At 42.4% G+C, this 18,087-nt stretch overlaps 1 protein-coding gene across 1 annotated transcript in view; it reads right to left on the reverse strand.

The window, feature by feature from the left end:
• The window catches only part of SYTL2 (synaptotagmin like 2), a 157,248-nt gene extending 141,629 nt beyond the window's left edge, over positions 1-15,619 (reverse strand). The window contains exon 1 of the mRNA XM_069071003.1: positions 15,439-15,619. The gene's annotated coding sequence lies outside the window, so the exon portion shown is untranslated. The remainder of the gene's footprint in view (positions 1-15,438) is intronic.
• Between the last annotated feature and the right edge of the window lie 2,468 nt (positions 15,620-18,087).

The following is an 18,087-nucleotide window of genomic DNA, read 5'->3' on the forward strand; positions in this document are numbered from 1 at the left end:
CCTGACTCCATCAAACTCAATGCTTCAGCATCCTGCCTCTCTTCATCTAGCGCTAACCAAGTAATCAGCTAAGACTCTCCTCCGATCTAGGGCGATGGAGAGAGAACAGTGTTTGGCATCAGGAGGTCTGGCCATGGAGCAGGTGTTCAAATAACTACAACAAATGACTCCAACCAGGCTTTTGACTCTGAAGACAAGAAGAGAAAATTCACTTCCTCCCTTCTTTGAAGAGTTCGGGGACAGTGGGTTTGGAGGACGGCATATACTGCCAGATTCCACCCATGAGTTAGTTTTCTGGAGTTATTTTTTTCCTCTGTTACAAGACTTGGCTTCCTGGGTAGGGGGGGAGCAGGGAGATACATATTTGGAAATGACCAGAATATTAAAAAAAAGATATTAATAAAAATATCCTTTTAAGCTACATATAAATCCTTCAGACACAGCTCTTCAGCTTAACTGTGTGACCTGAGGCAAGTCCCTTACCTCTCTGGGCCTCTCCTTCCTCCCATGTAATATGATGAAACTAAATGATGAAGGTCCCTTCCAGTTATGTCTTATGACATATTAATATTTTTATCAGTAATAATAACATTGTGGTTCAGTTGTGTCTGACTCTTCGTGACTTCATTTGGGGTTTTCTTGGCAAAGACACTGGACTGATTTGCCATTTCCTTCTCCAGCTCATTTTACAGATGAGGAAATTGAAGCTAACAGGGTTAAATGACTTGCCCAGGGTCACATAGCTAGTAAGTGTCTGAGGCAGGCTTTGAACACAGGAAGATGGGTCTTCTGACTTGAGCCCCAGCACTCTATCCGCTACACCACCTGGCTGCAATATTTATATTGTACTTATCATGGGCCAGGCTCTACTGCCAAAGGTTTTACAATTATTATCTCATCTGATCCTCACAACAACCCCAGGAGGTAGGTTGCAAAAGGAGTGGGGAATCTGATTTAGGAAGTTATCAGGGCCCTCCCCGACTTAATTAAGTAAGAGCCCTGAGTTACAATGTTTTGTTACAAATTTTACAATGAACAGTAGTACCAAGCTGAAGATGCCTCATCTGATGCAATAGCAAAACCGAGGTTAATTGACTGTCCCAGTTAATTAGCCACATTATGCAATTCCTTTTAAAACAGACCAAGGCCCCCAGTTTTTTCCTGAGGTCAAACTCCCAGTGACTCAAAAGGAGGGCTGTGAACTTAAAAGGACAACAAAAGAAACTATAAAACTACTCCCTTATCTCTGATCACTGCAGAGACAAGTCATCTTCAAGTCAAAAGCATTCACATTCCCAACCACCCAGCAACTTGTTTCTGGTTGATCTCTGGCCCCTAATCAGGGGGACCTGAGTTCACAGAATGATTTTCTGTTTGTTTAGGTTTTTGTTCTTGCAGGTCACAGCATTTGGGGCTGGGTTCTGCTTTTAAATTAAACTGGTAATTAAGGGAACTGTCAATCAGAAAAATTTCAAGAGTTAAGGGGAAAAAAGTTAATTTTTCATTATTTTCCCAACAACTGTTTAATTCTGGCCAAGGCTGACACAGAGAAGAGGAAGAACTGGTTTTCTGGGAGCTGCGTGTGGTATAGTGGAAGGAATGTTGAATTTATAGTCCAAGTATCTGGGCTCAAAGAAGCAGCTAGATAGTTCAGTAGCCAGAGTGCTGGGCCTGGAGTGGGGAAGACTTAAGTTCAAATCCAGACTCAGACACTTACTAGCTGTGTGACCCTGGGGAAAGTCACTTAACCTCTATTTGCTTTGATCCAATGGAGAAGGAAATGGCAAACCACTCCAGTGTCTTTGTCAAGAAAATTCCATAGACTGTGTGGCCCATGAGGGTCATGAAGAGTCAGACAGGACTGAACAACCACCTTAGTTTAAAAACTAACTAAAGCTTACTGCTGGTGTGACCTCAGGCAAATAACATCTGTTTCCTCATCTCTAAAATAAAGTCTTCTAACAGCCCTTTCGACTATAAAATCCTGTGGGTTATGATCTAAGATCCCACCCAATCTTAAAATCTCAAGTAATATGCTATATTATCAGAGAAGCATCGGTGTAGAGCAGGAAGGCACCTCAGAGGTCATCTCCTTCATGTTACAGATGAGGAAATAGATGGCCAGAAAAGCTGTGATTTGTCAAAGAGTGAGCATCAGCTCTGGGATCTGACTCCAGAGACACTGCTTTTTCTAATGGACCACAATAACTTCTCAAAAAGTTGAATCTCCATTAACATTGTCCTTTTGATTAATAAAAAGTAGCCCCGGAAACATCCCAGCCTCCAGTGGTATTGAAAGGACTGAGAGAATACCATAAATTGCCATAAAAAGGAGTTATAGATACCACCAACACAATAAAGAAATCCAATTTATATAGCACACTGTAACTTAAAAAGCACTTTCAGTCCTAGGAAGTAGATAATCACTATACCCCTTCTGCAGATGAAGAAACTGAGAAAAGTTAAGTTACAGCTATATAGTCTCTACATCAAGTTTCAAATCCACATCTAATTCCAGTTCCAATGACCCACTTTACCACTCAGTCTTTGTAGACCAATTCAGAAGCTCTATCTAGGGCAGAGGTGGGGAACCAAGAAAACACCCGGACCCAAGTGACCAACCACAGGCCCTCTGCCCCGGTGGTGACCTGTGGCCAGGCTCTGCCTGCCAAAGCCAGCCTAGATAAAAAGGAATCCTTCCTCCCCAAAGTCAGATGCTCACTTCCTAAAGCTGGACCCAATCTAGCCTAGTATCCAGGAATGGGAAGAATGAAAGCATATACCCCAGTTATTATCACTTCATCAATTCATGTTCTAACCTCAGGCCCAAATGTTCAACCCTCAAGCCTAGCACATTACCAGCAGTAGACTCTTAGGAGCCAAAGTCCTCCTATCCCTCCAGGATTTTTCCATGTCTTCATACTGGAAAAATCATCCAGAAAAGCATCTCAGTGTGAAATACACAAGAATAGAAAAAGATACCCCAAACCACTCAATTCCATCCCCTTCCACACTCCTATAATTTTAAAAACTCACCCTATATTCTTTAAATTTGATAACGATTGCTCACAGATGATAAAAGCACCAACCCAACTTGTGCCAGAAAGGAATGACTAAAGTCCAGCAACACTTAAAATTGTAGGGTTGATGTAGTGGCGGGCCAGACTGAGCAGATCACCCCCCCCCACCTCCATCCTTCAACCCCTCCCATCCACAACCACAGCAGCACGCTCAACTGGTATCATTAATAGACAGGGGAAAGGAACCAGGTCTGCTTAGCACCCTGTGGTCCAGGGGAACCAATGCAGACTCCTAGAATGACAGAGCTGGAATACACCTTACAGAGGAGGAAACTGAGGCCCACAGAGGACTTTGTAAACCTTAAAAATTACTGCGTAAATTTCATTATTATTAAAGTTATTATGGAAATATATTTTCTTTTCTAACACCCCCAACTAGGAACAAGAAATAAAATCATTTTTGCCTCTCCATGAGTTTTTCTGTTTTAAGTGTGCCTGACTCAGCCCCAGGTTCTCTCAGACCCTGAGCTGAATTCAACCCCACTTGACCAACTTCCTAATAGGCATCTCAAACTCAACACTCCAAAACTGTCATCTTCCAATCTTCCCCCTCTTTCTACCAAAAGCACTGCCATCCTTCCATTCTCCCACAACCTCGCAGCTTTCCTTGAATCCTCACTCTGTCTCACCCCCAGATAACCAATCAGCTGCCCAATTGTGTGTTTTCTACCTCCACAATCCCTCTCACCTATGACCATTTTTTTCCACTCACACAGCTACTCCCTTAATGCAGGCCTTCATCTCCTCTTAACTTAGATTCATGGTAAATGCCTCCTAATTGGTTTCCATGCCTTATGTCTTTCCCTACTCTAGTCCAACCTCCCCATAGCTGCCAAGTGATTTTCCTAAAACACAGATCTGACCATGTCCCTCTCCTATTTAATGAACTTCAAGACCTCTCTATTGCCTTTAGTATAAAAGATAAAATCTTCTGTTTATCTTTTAGTGCCCTTCATAATCTGGCTGAAACCTATCTCTTTCCTTCATCATTATTATTATTCTCCCCCTCCTGTACCATTCCCCCCTTAGTCCTCTCCCCATAGAATCTCTTACTGACTAACTGACCCTATTCAGTGGTTACAAATGGTCTATGTAGGGCATCTGGGATCTCAAGATGCATTTAATTGTCATGGCAGGAGCTAGACAGTCACTGAGATGTGACTAGCTTATTCAAAGATTGAGATACACTGAGAGCACAGTACAGTGCAAACAGAGACACATGACGAAGAAAACAGAATTAGATGATGGGCTCTGTAACATCTCATACAAATACGAGTGCCCCCAATTCCCCAGATGTGAAGACGGGCACATAGAGAAAAAAGGTGATGGAAAATGAACAGTGGTCAGAGAGGCAAAGGATGGGAGAACCAGCAGAGGTCAGGATGGTCTGAGATAGAATCACCAGGAGTTTGTAACTGGGGGAGGCAGAACTGTGTTCTACTATGATTACTAGATGTACTCAAAAGAGGAATGGGAAGTTAATATGTCGGCAGTTGAATGGGACAGTGAGTTTTGAGAAACAAAGATGGGGTCAAGGGCAGATGAAAGTCACCACAGATCCTGTTGACCTTACTAAGCCTGACATCATCACTAACCATGCCTAGGTCATTTTCACCTGTCCTTATAGACTCCTGAAGAGAAAGGACCATGGAGCACGAAGACACAGAGTACTCTGCTATACAGCAAAGTGGATCCCAATTGACTATTAGGCTTTAGTCATCCATAGCTCATAAATCTACAGACAGATTAGCCAGCATTTATATAAAGCTTTAAGGTTCACAAAGCACTTTACAGATATCATCTCATCTTATCCTCACAACGGAGGCAGCTAGAGGTTAAGGGACTTGCCCAGGGTCACACAGCGAGCAAACACTGGAGGCCAGATTTGACCTTGGGTCTTCCAAGTAAAGGGCCAGTGCTCTATTTATTATACCACTTAGCTGCCTAGGTATGATCTCAAATGGCCATCTAGGCCAACTCTCATCATACAAAGGAGAAAACTGAGGCCCAGGACACTATGTTGAAGGTCCTATTTCCTAAAAAATATTTTTCAAAAAATACCTATGCTATCTATATGGGGGCCTTGTGGGAATTAGCTTGGAAGTTTCCTATGGATTTTGTGAGCATCAATAAATCAAACAAGCATTTATTTGTGGCTTATTAACATTCCACAATTTGGAGCCTTAGAAGTTGGTCCTTGACCTGCATCTGAAAAGAAACAAAGAATCCTAAGTGGTAGAGGGAGGGCATTCCAGGCCTGGGGGAAGGCCAGTGCAAAAGCACAGAGAAGGGAGATAAAGCTTGACATTACCCTCAGCTCTCTGCTCTCACCTACTATAAAAATCCAATTTGACTGCCCGAGGTTGTTATTTCTGCCTTCCCAAGATCTCTCACTTTCCTCCCTTTTCTCTGTTCACCACCTTGGATCAGCCTCTCACTACCACTCACCAGCACTACTGCAACAATCCCTGAATTCTCTGCTCCTGCTGGACATTTCTTTGTATCCCCAGCACCTAGCACAGGGCCTGATCTGGTGACTGTGGTATCACAGTCAGTGGATCAAAGAATAACCCAGCCCCTTCTTGAAGGCTATTCCAGTAAAATGAAAACTTTGGCAAATGCTACAGAGCTGAAAAAGCTAGGAGTGTAGCAGGCCTGGCAACAGACTCACCTGAGGACCGGACTAGCTAAGTATGGAGAGCCTTGGGGAGATCTGGGTAATCAGTTTGATGGTGCAGAAATTCATGAGGCAGTCTGCTAAGGTGGGGGAGGGGGCTGTGATCTGTTCCTGGAAGGAACATCTTTTGCAGTATTAAAGAAGTAGTACTCCTGGGGCAGCTAGGTGGCGCATTGAATAGGGCACCGGCCAGGAGTCGGGAGGACCTCAGTTCAAATTCGACCTCAGACAACACAAAAAACTAGCTGTGTGACCTTGGGCAAGTCACTTTAGCCCAACTGCCCTTAAAAAAAAAAAGTAGTAGCATTCCTGACCTCACCAGTAGGTGAGGAAGGACTGACTGTGAAGAACTTTGTAAGCTGGAAAATGCACACTAACGTGAAGCATTTTTATATTTGTGTTATTATATTTATTACTGTGTTTACAAAGTAAAATTTGTGTGTTGCCACAACAGTTGAAATCCCTAGCTTAGAATAAAATGCAAAACTACTTAATGGAAATCTTAAATACTTCCTAACAATAGCATAGGCAGCTGGGGTTTTGGTGGATAAAGTATTGGGTCTGCAGTTGGGAAGACCTCAGTACAAATTGAGCCTCAGACATTTCCTAGCTATATGAACCTGGGCAAGTCATTTAATCTCTGCTTTCCTGACAAAATGTACCAACTGGATACACTGGAAAAGGAAAAGGCAAACCCCTCCAGTATTTTGCCAAGAAAACCCCAAATAGGGTCACAAAGGGCCAACAAAAAAAAGGAACAACAAAAAAACTCAGCATACTATGGACTGGGTGTTCAGAGTCCAAGAATTTAGTGGAAAACATAAACCCAAAATGCCAACACAATGGTCTCTTCCAGGTCTTCACTGACTGCTCACTGTTCAAACCCCTGGTCTCTTAACTATCTGTATAAACTTGCTTAGTTACAACTTCTCAGGATCATTTCCTCATCTATAAAATGAAGGAGCTGGTCAAGATGGCCTCCAAGGTCCCTTCCAATTCTAAAGCTGTGACTTTTTTTTCCCTCCTTCTTGATCAAAAATGAGGGAAGCTATGGCAGATAAATAGTGACCAAGGAGTATTTCTTCCCATAGACAGAACACCCTATAGTATCCCATCCAGACAAAACCCTCTTTAGAATCTCACATCATTCCAGTGTCTGGATGCCCTGCTGCCTAAATACAGTTCTGACTCCATGGCCTACAATTATATGTCAGTCTTCGTGGCATTTTACTACTAGATAACAAATTGGTCCTTTCCTCTAAGAATAGTCTTAAGCATTCTAACAAGTTTGCCCAAATAATAGCATTAATACCACTTCAAAAGGACTTGAGGGTTGGGAGGAGAAACAGAGGAACAAAAACAATAAAAACAAAATTTAATCATATATAAAGACAAGTTGCATATCTTAGTCATCAGAACTCTGAAGTGACTATGCAAAAAAAAAATGGAATTTTAAAGTTTCTTAAATATCAAAATAGCAGCTAAATGTTCCAGTGGACAGAGCACTGAGCTTAGAATCAGGAATACTCTGTTTCCTGAGATCAAATCTGGCCTCAGATACCTACTAGTTGTGTGACCCTGGGTAAGTCCTTAACCTTGTTTGCCTCAGTTTCCTCACCTGTAAAATGAGCTGGAGAAAGAAATAGCAAACCACTCCAATATCTTTACCAAGAAAACCCCAAATGGGGTCACCAAGGGTCAGACATGACTAGAATGACTCAATAACATCAACACATATCATAATGCAATCAACTGACTCTGACATATCTCTTTACAGTTTGTGGCAGTGTTTTAAATACATCACCTTATTTACTCTCACAATAGCCCTGTGAAGGTAAGTATTCTCTTATTCTCCTCATTTTACAAAAAAAAAAAAAATGGATCCTGAGAAAGGCTACATGATTTGTCCACCCTAAGAAGTATCAAAAATGGAATTTTGAACTGAAATCTTCCCTGACTGCAAGACCACTGCTCTTTCCGTTATATCGTGTTACCCTCTCCATGAATTTCCACCTCCTTTCTTTTTTCTGTTACATTTGTTCCACTGGATGCCCAATCTGATTTCCCAAACTGGACTTCCACAGGGTTTAAGTAAAGCTAAGTGTAAGGGAAGCTTTACTTGCCAGTTTTCTCAGGTCATACTTCTAGTCTGGCATTGACGTTCAGCTCTAGCATTATTACACCAGTTAGTGGTTTACTGAAACCACCAGATTTTTCCTGACATAGTTATACTTAACCCATCACTTCCCAGCACAAATTCCTTTGGTTTTCTCCCCCCCCATCTCATCTTAGTTAAGGTTTATACTTTAAAATTTCATCAGTATGGGTACTTCCTCCAGTGATACTACTTTCTAGTCCTCATTTGAGCGTAAAACCACAGATTCATACACTTAGTGCAAGACAGAACCTTAAGAGGTCATTTGGCCATTCATTCAGCTACCGTAGTACTTACTAAGGGCTTCCCGTATATGTGGTGGTGAATGAGATTCTGGGGATACAAAGACAAAGTGAAAAAGTCTCTGCCTTCAAATATGGGAGGACACAACATCTGACCAAATCAGAGGATTGAAAGAATACCAACAACCAGGAAAATCAGCAAAACTACTTGTGAAAAGAAGCCTCTAGTTGACTCTAAAGGGAAATTAAAGGTACTAAGAGACAAGGCAGGGAACATCTTTCAGGCATGTAGGACATGAGCATGTATGTGTACATGGAACCTGGGAAAAGGAGAAACAGAATGCTGAGTTTGAGACCAGCAAGTAGGCCAGTTCAGCAGGGCCACAGCTGCTGAAGAGGAATAATGGGAAATGTCTGGAAAGGCAGCCTGGAGCCAAATTGCATTTAATTCTAGAGGGAACTGAGAGCCATAGACAGTTTTTAAGTAAGGCAATAATAGGATTAGACCCATGCTTTAGGAAGATTACTTTGGCAGATGCAGATCAACTGAGGATGGACTGGGAAAAGGCATTGTGTAAGTAGAGAGAACACTTACAGAAGGAAACTCCTACAGCTGTCCAGGTGAAAAGTGACAAAGGCTTGAACTAGAGTGGTGACTATGTGAGTATAAAGAAGGGGACAGAGAGGGAAGGTGGGGGTAGAATTTATAAGACTTGGTCATTGATAAGATATGTGGAATGAGGAGGAAGGAAGAGTCTAAGATCATTGTAAGGTTGTGACCGGAAGGATGGTGAAGCCACCCACAGAAAAAGGGAAATTTGGAGGAGTGATAGAGTATAGACCAAATGAGATAATGTGTCTAATGACCAACAAGCTCCACTATACATCTGTTATCTAATCTGAACTGGGACTTCACTGCAACAAGTCTATCTTTATTCCTACCGAGTTTGACACGTTTATCTCACTCCTCACAGTCGCTGTTCTAAGTCTTTTATTCTTCAAGTCATCCAGATTCTCAACTGAGGCCTTCAACTTATACTCTATTGAGAAAATAAAGGCCATTCACCTTTCTGAAGAAGCTTCCTCTTCTCCCCTTCTTTACATCTCAAGATTCCTGAACATCAGTCCCCCACTCTCTTCTCTACTCTCTCCAGCCTCTGATGAAGTGATGCTTCTCCTTGACTCTTAATCCCATCTTTTTCCATCTTCTCCAACAGGATTCCCCATAATCTTTTTTTTTCATCTATTTGCTATATACTGGTTTCTGACATAATCCTTACAAATGAGCTTGTGTCCCTCTCCTCTCCTTGAAAAACCCTCCATAAAGAACTGACCATCAATTCTAGCTGTTACCCTTTATCACCTCAGCCCTTTCACAGCCAACCTTGAGGAAGACAGAAAGACTGTACACTCACTGCCTTCACTTTCTCTCTTTTTACTCAATTTTTCAATCTCCTGCAATCTGGCTTCCATCCTTATCACTCAGCTAAGACGGCTCTGTAATGCGAATGTAAATTTTAAAGATCTTCCCTGCCCCTAGGCTAAAGTGCACCAGAAGCCTGGGGAGGGAGGCTTGTTTTTCAGAAGATACTTTTTGATTGGCCAGTGGGTCAAAAAGGTTGTTACATTCTCTGAGCCAGGAGAAGGCCATATAAGCACTGATGTGTAGCTTTGTTTTGGGACTCACTTTGAGAAGTGTTCTGTGATTTGATCTGAATTCTGGGAAGCCGTTTTGAGAGTCCCCCGGCTTTGAAAAACCCAGAATGTGGAAACCCAGATGTTGACTGGGTATGGATGTAATGGTTGGACAGTTTGGAAATCTGTCTACTTGATGTTTCTGTCTTGATAATTATGCCTGTATATTTTGAGGTTCAGGGTGCTGACCTTTTTGCCCTGAACAAGGTAAACGATATATGGTCTGACTGATTAAAGTAAGCTTGTTAACCCATTTTAAGTTGCTTTCCTTTAACAAAGCAGATCCAAGAACCTGTGGTAGCTGCAAACCTTGAGGACGCTTGGGGTGCTTGCTGCTACAGGCTCCCTCTCCTAAATTAACAATGTTCTCTTAATTGACCAAATCTGAGGGCTATTTCTCATTTCTAATCCTTACTGACCTTTCTGAAGCCTTTCATTCGTTTGACCACCTTTTGTATACCTCCTGGATACTCTCTCCTCTGTGGCTTTTCTTGACATTGCTCTCCCTTGGCTCTCTTCCTACTTGCATGACCACACCTCAATCTCATTTGCTAGTTTATCACTCACATAATACCCAATAATTTTGGATGTATCCAAAGGCTCTGTCCTGGGCCTTCTCTTCCTACTCATATGATCACACCTCAGTCTCATTTGCTGGTTCAATCATTCATTATCATATCTGCTAATTTTGGATGTATTCACAGGATCTGTCCTGGGCCTTCTCTTCTCACTTGGTGACCTCATCATCTTTTCATGGGTTTAATTATAATCTTTATATGTAAAAGATTTCCAGATCTACATATCCACCCCTAGTTTTTTCCATGGGCTTCAGTCATGTGTCTAAAATTTACTATTGGACATTTCAAGTTTCTTGTCCCATAGGCAATGCAAACTCAATGTCCAAAACACAACTCATTATCTTACTCCCAAATCCACCCCAAATTTCCTTTTTTCTGTCAAGGATAACACTATCCTTCTAGCCACCCAAGATCACAATCTTTATCTTGATAATCACTGACTCCTTACTCTCCATCACCCCACTTATCTAATCCGTTGCCAAGTTGGTTGATTCATCTCCACAACTTCTCTTACATTCATCCCTTTATCTCATTCACAGGGCCAACACTCTAGAGTTCAGCCTCTCTTTTTATGCCTCTGGCCTGCCCTATTACAACAGTCTAATTGTTTTCCCTGCCTCAAGTCTCCTTTCCAATTCATCTGCCATGGCTGCCAAAGTGATTCTCCTGAAGTACAAGTCTGACCATGTCACTCCCCTTCCCAACAAACTCCAAAGGTTCCTTATTGCTTTTAGTATCAAATACAGGGTATATTCCAAAAATCTTAGTGCCATTTTAAGATTTAAGAAATATACTGAATAAACTGGATTTTAAATATCATTCCAACCTGGCCTCAACTTAACCTTTCCAACCTTGTTCCATATAATTATCCTCCCCATATTCTATGGTTCAGCCAGAGGGTACTTCTCGATTTTCCTCACACACCATACTCTTATCTTCCCTCTCCATTCGGTACTCATTACTACTGCTTTTTAGAGTCCCTTTATTCCTTCAAAACTCAGAATGTGCCACTTTCTGCATGCAGCCTTTCCTGGTCCCTCAGTCCTCCACCGCTATGCCCATCCCCAACTCAATCCAAATACCTGTTGTTTGCTCTACTAGAATTCTTGAGGTCAGAGGCTGTTTCATTTGTATCTTTGTATTCTGGCACCCAAGGGCATGCAGAAGCCAACTCTAAGGAGCAGATTATTAAATTTTCAGTGTAAGCATTTAAACGTTGGAACCTAGCAAACTTCAAGTTAGAGCTTGATTTAATATTCTGTTAATAGTCTAGATTTGAGAACGTGTCAAATGCACATTTCCCCACCTGGAGAGCTGGTTGTTAAACATTATCAGCACACTCTTGTTAGGACCTATCCCACTTCCTGGCACATCATCATTGGTGCTTAATCAATGTTTGATTGTTATTTTAAGTCCTACAGATGGGAATAAAATCTTAAGAGTTTGATTCCAGCCATCTCATTTAAAAACAAACAAATCTAACTAAGGGCTTCTGGTTTCCCCACAGGTTTAATGATTTTTTTAAAATTAAATAATACATTTGTCATGAGGCCTTGCCTGCATATATTTCCAATACATTTAAATATCAGCAAAAAAAAAAAACCTTTTGATTGAAAACTTCCTCTTGTATTTTAACATTTAATATTTTTCCCATGAATATAAATCAGAGACTTTCAAAAGCATCCCACCATGACCTGGTGATCTCAGCAGCAACCTCATACTTATTCCTACAGCAAAACTAAAATAGCACAGGAAACTAGTGATAAGGTAGGCCCTCAGGACCTACATACAAAACCAAAAAGTTTCAACATTCAGATTTTTTTTTTGTTCACAGTTCACTCACTGACAGGCTCTTAAAGTTGGAGAAAGTAAACTGGTTCTTTTCAATTTATATATCCTCAAAGATAAAAATTAATAAAAAATATTAATACTATAAAATATTATTATGAAATATTGCTTTGTTATATTTTTACAATAAAATATAAAAAAATCAGCAAGCGATGCTAGCCATCACCTCTCTGTCCAGACTTGATATAACCTTGAGTAATTTATTTCTTTGAGTAATCGAGTAATTAATTTCTTTGGGCCTCAATTTCTTCTTTATAAAATGAGGGAGTTGAGTTAGGTCTACTCCCTTGAATACAAAGAACTGTGCTTGGGAAAAGACATTGTGTGGGTGCTCCACGTGGATGCTGATTTCAGCCCATCTGTGACTTGTTAAGATTAATTCCTACAGAGTTACTAGAGATCCATAGAGGTTAAATGGCTTGTCCAGTGTCACCAAACTAGTGTCAGAGAAAGGATTTGAACCCAGGTCTTCCTTTCTCAGCCCTATTTACTAAACAAAATTGCCAACGCAAGCTGATAATCAACATGTATTAACAGTACTAAAAACTGACACTTTAAGGTTTATAAAGCTCATTACACACATGACCTCATCTGGTCTCCCTTACCACCCTGTAAGGTAGATGTTATAGGGATTAACGACCCCATTTTAAAGGAGAGGCCATTTTAACTGAGGATAAGAAAGATGAAATCACTTGCTTGTGATCAAAGAGCTAGGGTCAGAGGTGGGATCTGAATCCAATTCTTTCTGACTCCAAGTCTAACACTCTATTCACTCTCTCCATTAACCCAGGTTTAGCTTGACTTGCCAAGGGGTTGGAAAGCTCGATTTTTGTGTAATATAAAGTGGAAAAATGCAAGGAATAACTAAAATGCAGGGAGGGACAAAGTCTCCAGTCAAACAAGACCATCTGATTCTTCTCTTTTCCGACCTTGGAAGGAAGCAGGGACAACATTAAATCATATTATCTCTTGTAATAAAAACCAGACGTGCCCTTACATGCTGCATTTGGGAAACTATTTGGATAGCCAGGAAGTCTATCACCAGTAAACTCCTGGCAACACTGGGGACTCTTTAAAACTCACTCAGCCCCATTCAGATCAGCCTTTCCTAACAAAGGGTGGTATTTGGTGGTATCAGAGTGGTGATACACAGACTGACTTCTGTGTGTATTTCTGTAGGTCCCTGCATCTATAGGTAACAAGGTGGTTATTCATGCTCTCAACAAATATTTATTGAGTGTGTAGAACGCTGCACAGATTGAGAGAAGCCCCTATGGCAACAGTGAGGAACATTCAGAAGCCAAAGACTAGGAATAGGTCCACTGGTTGAGATGCTGCCAGACAATCTTTCACTTGAACTAGAGACATCCCCAGATCCACTCCTACCTCCGACACACACAAGGGCTCTTTTGCTGGAGTTTAGGTGGTATTCATTCAAGGAGGTAATTCAGGAGTACAGGAGAGGATACAAAAAGTGGTACTAAAGGGAAGACAGGGTAAAGTTCCTATGTCATCACACATACATTGTACTCCTAAGGCTCTTAAACAAACAATCAGCCTATAAGCCTCCCTCCAGTGCATAATCAAATAAGATAAAACTGCTCCCTTTTTCCTAAGGTACACACCCCTTTGTGGCATTATATCCTTTTTGCAAGGATATAATGTCTTCCCCTTCAAGGTTGCTGAATATGTACCTTGCACCTAACTTTGCAACTTGATAAAAATGTGAGGAGTGTGGTGGGAGAAGGCATAGTGTTATTTTGCAGGGACCTCGCAGTCACTTAGAATGACCATATCCGAAACTAAAAGAAGGGATCTGTTGGATCCACCCACCAAATTAGCTCTTTTCAGTCTTTTATGTACCCGTGACTACCAACATGCCTTCACTAGCTGATCGCTAGAGCTATTTCCCTCTTAGCACCGGTGGCTCAGATATTGAAAGATAATGTTACCTCATACTTCTTCTGAAACTCAAGTTGTTCTGCTTGTCTGAAGACTACAACTGTGTCTTTAAACCACAAAGCTCCACTGAACTGGTCAGGAGACCTAAAGCATGATTCATGGTGATGCCACCCCTAATCTATCCTTCCATCACAGCCTACTGTGCAGTAGGGGGACTGGCAGTATGTGACCTATGCTGTACCCAGCAAGCAGCTGCTCTTCAAGATTTAACACTCGATTTCATTTATTTTTCAGTTGTTGGCATTTTGTTTTTAAATTTTAATGACAATGGCCCACAACTCTTTGGAGTTCCAGTGAGGTAAAATGGAGAACGACAATTCTTAAATCTCTGCTAATGGGCCCTAAATCTTTTGGGCTCTCCAACTACTGATTTTCCAGACTGAAACTGGCCAAATCCCACGGGGCACAGAAAGCTGGGTGTAGAGGAAAGCGCAGTTGACAGCAGAAGATCTGGGTTCCTGCACCAGCTCTGCTTAACTACAGCTGTGTTTCCCCGGGAAGTCTTTGAACCTTTCTGGGGATCAGTTTCCTTGGTAAAATAAAAGGGTTTGGACTAGAAAGGTTATCTTTAAGGTCACTCCCTGCACTTACTTTCGGTGGTTCCGTGGACAAGTATGTGTCTGGGTGGCGAAAACATTCGAATTCTCAAATAAATGCCCATTTTCAAAGAAGAAATGTGCCCCATCTATCTACCCCTATTCTTTTTTCTCTTCACTAGAGAACTTACTTAGAAGAAATACTGTTTCCACTTTGGCCTTAGTAACTCAGCAAACAGGTCTAGGGAGAAGCATCCTGCTTGTAAGCTCAGTGTCCTCCTCAAAAGACTCATAAAGCTGCAAAGGACCTAAAAGTCATCAAGCCCAACCTCTGATTTTACAGGTGAGGAAACTGGGACGCTGCCCAGCCCAACCTCTGGCCCACCTTGGGGCGGTCCCAAAGTTCTGTAGCCTCAGCTCCTGGTGAAGAGGGAAACTATAGCGGGTCCCCATCAATTTGCACTATCTTTGTGCCGACATTCGGCCGAACGCACCCCATGGCACCCTGTCCCCTCAAGAACTCTGGCTGACTTCCCTCCCTTCTTGCTATCTGCACGCCGGGGTTAGTCGCGGGACCTTGGCTGCACCGAGCTCCCAACCCCGGGTGCCTCAAAAGCCTACTCGCGCACACCCGGCAGCGCCCCGGCGGCGCAGAGCGCCTTTACCTTCCTCTGGGGCTCTGAAGGCGCTCGTGCCTCCTCTTCCCGGGCGGTTGCCGCGGCGCCGTCTCCCCAGCCACTCTCACGGATGCGCGCTCCTCCGCCCAGGTGCAGCCCGTGTCTCCGCAACCCGAGCCGAGAAGGTGTGCGGCTCTCCCGGAGCTGAGACGCGAGGGGAGGCTGGGTAGCTTTAACCAATAAGCAGCGGCCTCCCGATACTCGCCCCGCCCCCGTCCCACCCTCCTCGGAACTTTCTCCGCTCCCAAGTCTTGTCTCTGGGGCGCAGCCCCTACCCTCCCTCCCCGCCTCCCTCTCTAGGGCCTCTCTCTTTGCAATTTTCACTTCTTCCCTTCCTTAACTCCACAGTTCGTCCAGCTCACTCTCTTTCTGCCCCTTTTTCCCTGCTCCTGTCTTTTCTCCTGGCTCTCCAGCTTTCCCATCTCCTGTCTTTGATTCCTTTCTCTAGGTCTTCTCAGCTCCTCTCCCCTTTTCCTTGGTCGCTCATTTCCTGTGTTCTTCACCCATTTCTAGCCTTTCTTTTCTGTTTTTCGTAGGACAGGCGCACAGTCTGGAAGTTTCGTTTACCACAAATTCTAAGAACTGAATATAGTGCTTGGCCATTACAGAGCGATTTCTTATACTTTGGCTCGTTTCATCAGAGAAAGGCAACGCAGAATGCTCCAGGCAGGAACCGCCCTCTGATGCTCCTTACCTGTGGGGTCCCGGGCAAATCACTCTCCCTCTCGGGGCCTCATTTTCCTTATTTATAAAACGAGAGATTGGGGCTTCAAGATCCATAAGAACTTTTCCAGTTCTACATTCTATGAAATCCCCCTTTGAGACAATAATGTTTTTCAACCCTTTCGGTAAATGAGGGAGCCGGAAAACGTCCTTTTCCCTCTCCACTAAGTCTTCTTACATAGCAGCCTCTCACTTTGGCTGGTCCGCCCCTGGACGAGCAATCATACACACCCGAATTTGATTCAAACCCAAAAACTTACCTGCTCAAAATCCCTTAAAACCTCTTTAGTTTCCTCATCTGTATAATAATAGCATAGTACTTGGCACACGGAAGCTTAATAAATGCTTGTTGACTGACTGACCTACCTTACTGGGTTGTTTTGAGAATGAAAGGAGGTAGTACATGCAAAGTGCTTTGCAAACCTTAAAGTGTTCTATTGGAAAGAGTCAACTAAACAAAGAATCAGAAGACCTGGTTTCTAGACCAGACTGCATCAATTTGTTAATCACTCTCTGGGATACTTGTGCTGCCTGCGGGAAGGTTATTGGGAAGGTCAGGGAAGTGAATACATGTGAAAAATGCTTTTTTTAGCTACTGGGTAGAAGGGTGGAAGAATGGGAAAGGAAATGAAAGTTGCTATTATGTAATTTGTACCTTGTTAAGTGACAGTCTGCCCTCAGAAATCCTGGAACTGAAATGAACTTTTGCTCCTTCCCATTCCCATCCTTTCAACATTACCTTTCCCCTCTCCTGATAAGTAAGTGGTCATACACCTCCTACCACAGATCTCCAGACAGAGGGAACCAACCCCCAATACTTGGGGCAGCCCATTCCATTTTTTTCAAAACTCTACTCGCCAATTGCCTTTTTTTAAAAAAATAAACAGTTGTCTCATTTTACAAATGAGAAAACTGAGGCTCAGGGTGGACTAAATAATAACAGCCAGCATGTACATAGCATTTTAAGGTTTGAAATTTATGTTTTTTGCCAATATTTTCTTTACTAATATTATTTCATTTTATCCTTGCAGCAACCTTAGGAGGTAGGTGTCATTATTATCCCCATTTTACAGATGAAGAAACTAAAGCATACAGAGATTGTATTACTTGTCCAAGGTCACAGAAGCAGTAAATTTCTGCGGCTGGGTTTGAACTTGGGTCTTCCTGACTCCAGACACAACACTCTATCCAATGCATCACCTAGCTGCCTCTGAGAGCCCTTTCAAATCTATGAAATGAAATAATAAATGTGGGATGAATTCCATTTTGCTGATTACTTGGAAACAAATTAGTATCTGTTCAATCAGCAAGTATTTATATGGCCATGATATATTTATATTTATATGACCATAGTATATGCCCAATGCCATGTTTGGTGCTGGGGCATGACATGATTAACTGGCTTTCCTGCCCCTCTCTTGGCCATTCTTCCGAAACAATAAATGAGGAGACTAGTGTTAACAAAGTAGGAAGAAAAATAGAGGAAAGTGGGTGGAAGGGGCGTGAATTAGCCTGGAAATCATTCCAGAATCTTTTTTCTCTGTGTAGTGGATGCTACCAAGGGCTCCTGCCACAAGCCCAGATGATTCTATCGACTTAAGGGAAGCAAGCTCAGAAAAGACTGTCGCTATATTTTTTAGGATCTGTGTCACGTTTCTGTGGTTGCAGAGTGTCCTAGAATGAAGCAGGAGTCTGGGGAGTTTTGCAGTCATGCCCAGGCAGCAATCAGGATGTAGACATTTGCCATCATTGTAGCATTTTAGATGCACTCCTGACTGGCCTTCCTATGGAAATGGTAGCTACAATATTTGTACTTGGGGATGAGGATGTGATGACGAGAGTATTGTAGGTCATTGGATTCTGAACATTAACTACAACCTCTGAACAAATGCCTTGCCATAAGATTGTGTCCAA

The sequence above is a fragment of the Petaurus breviceps genome, unplaced genomic scaffold (genome assembly GCF_028583685.1).
Source record: "Petaurus breviceps papuanus isolate PSGF00001 unplaced genomic scaffold, PetGlider_PUasm1.0 90823, whole genome shotgun sequence".
In the NCBI taxonomy this organism is placed as follows: Eukaryota; Metazoa; Chordata; class Mammalia; order Diprotodontia; family Petauridae; genus Petaurus; species Petaurus breviceps.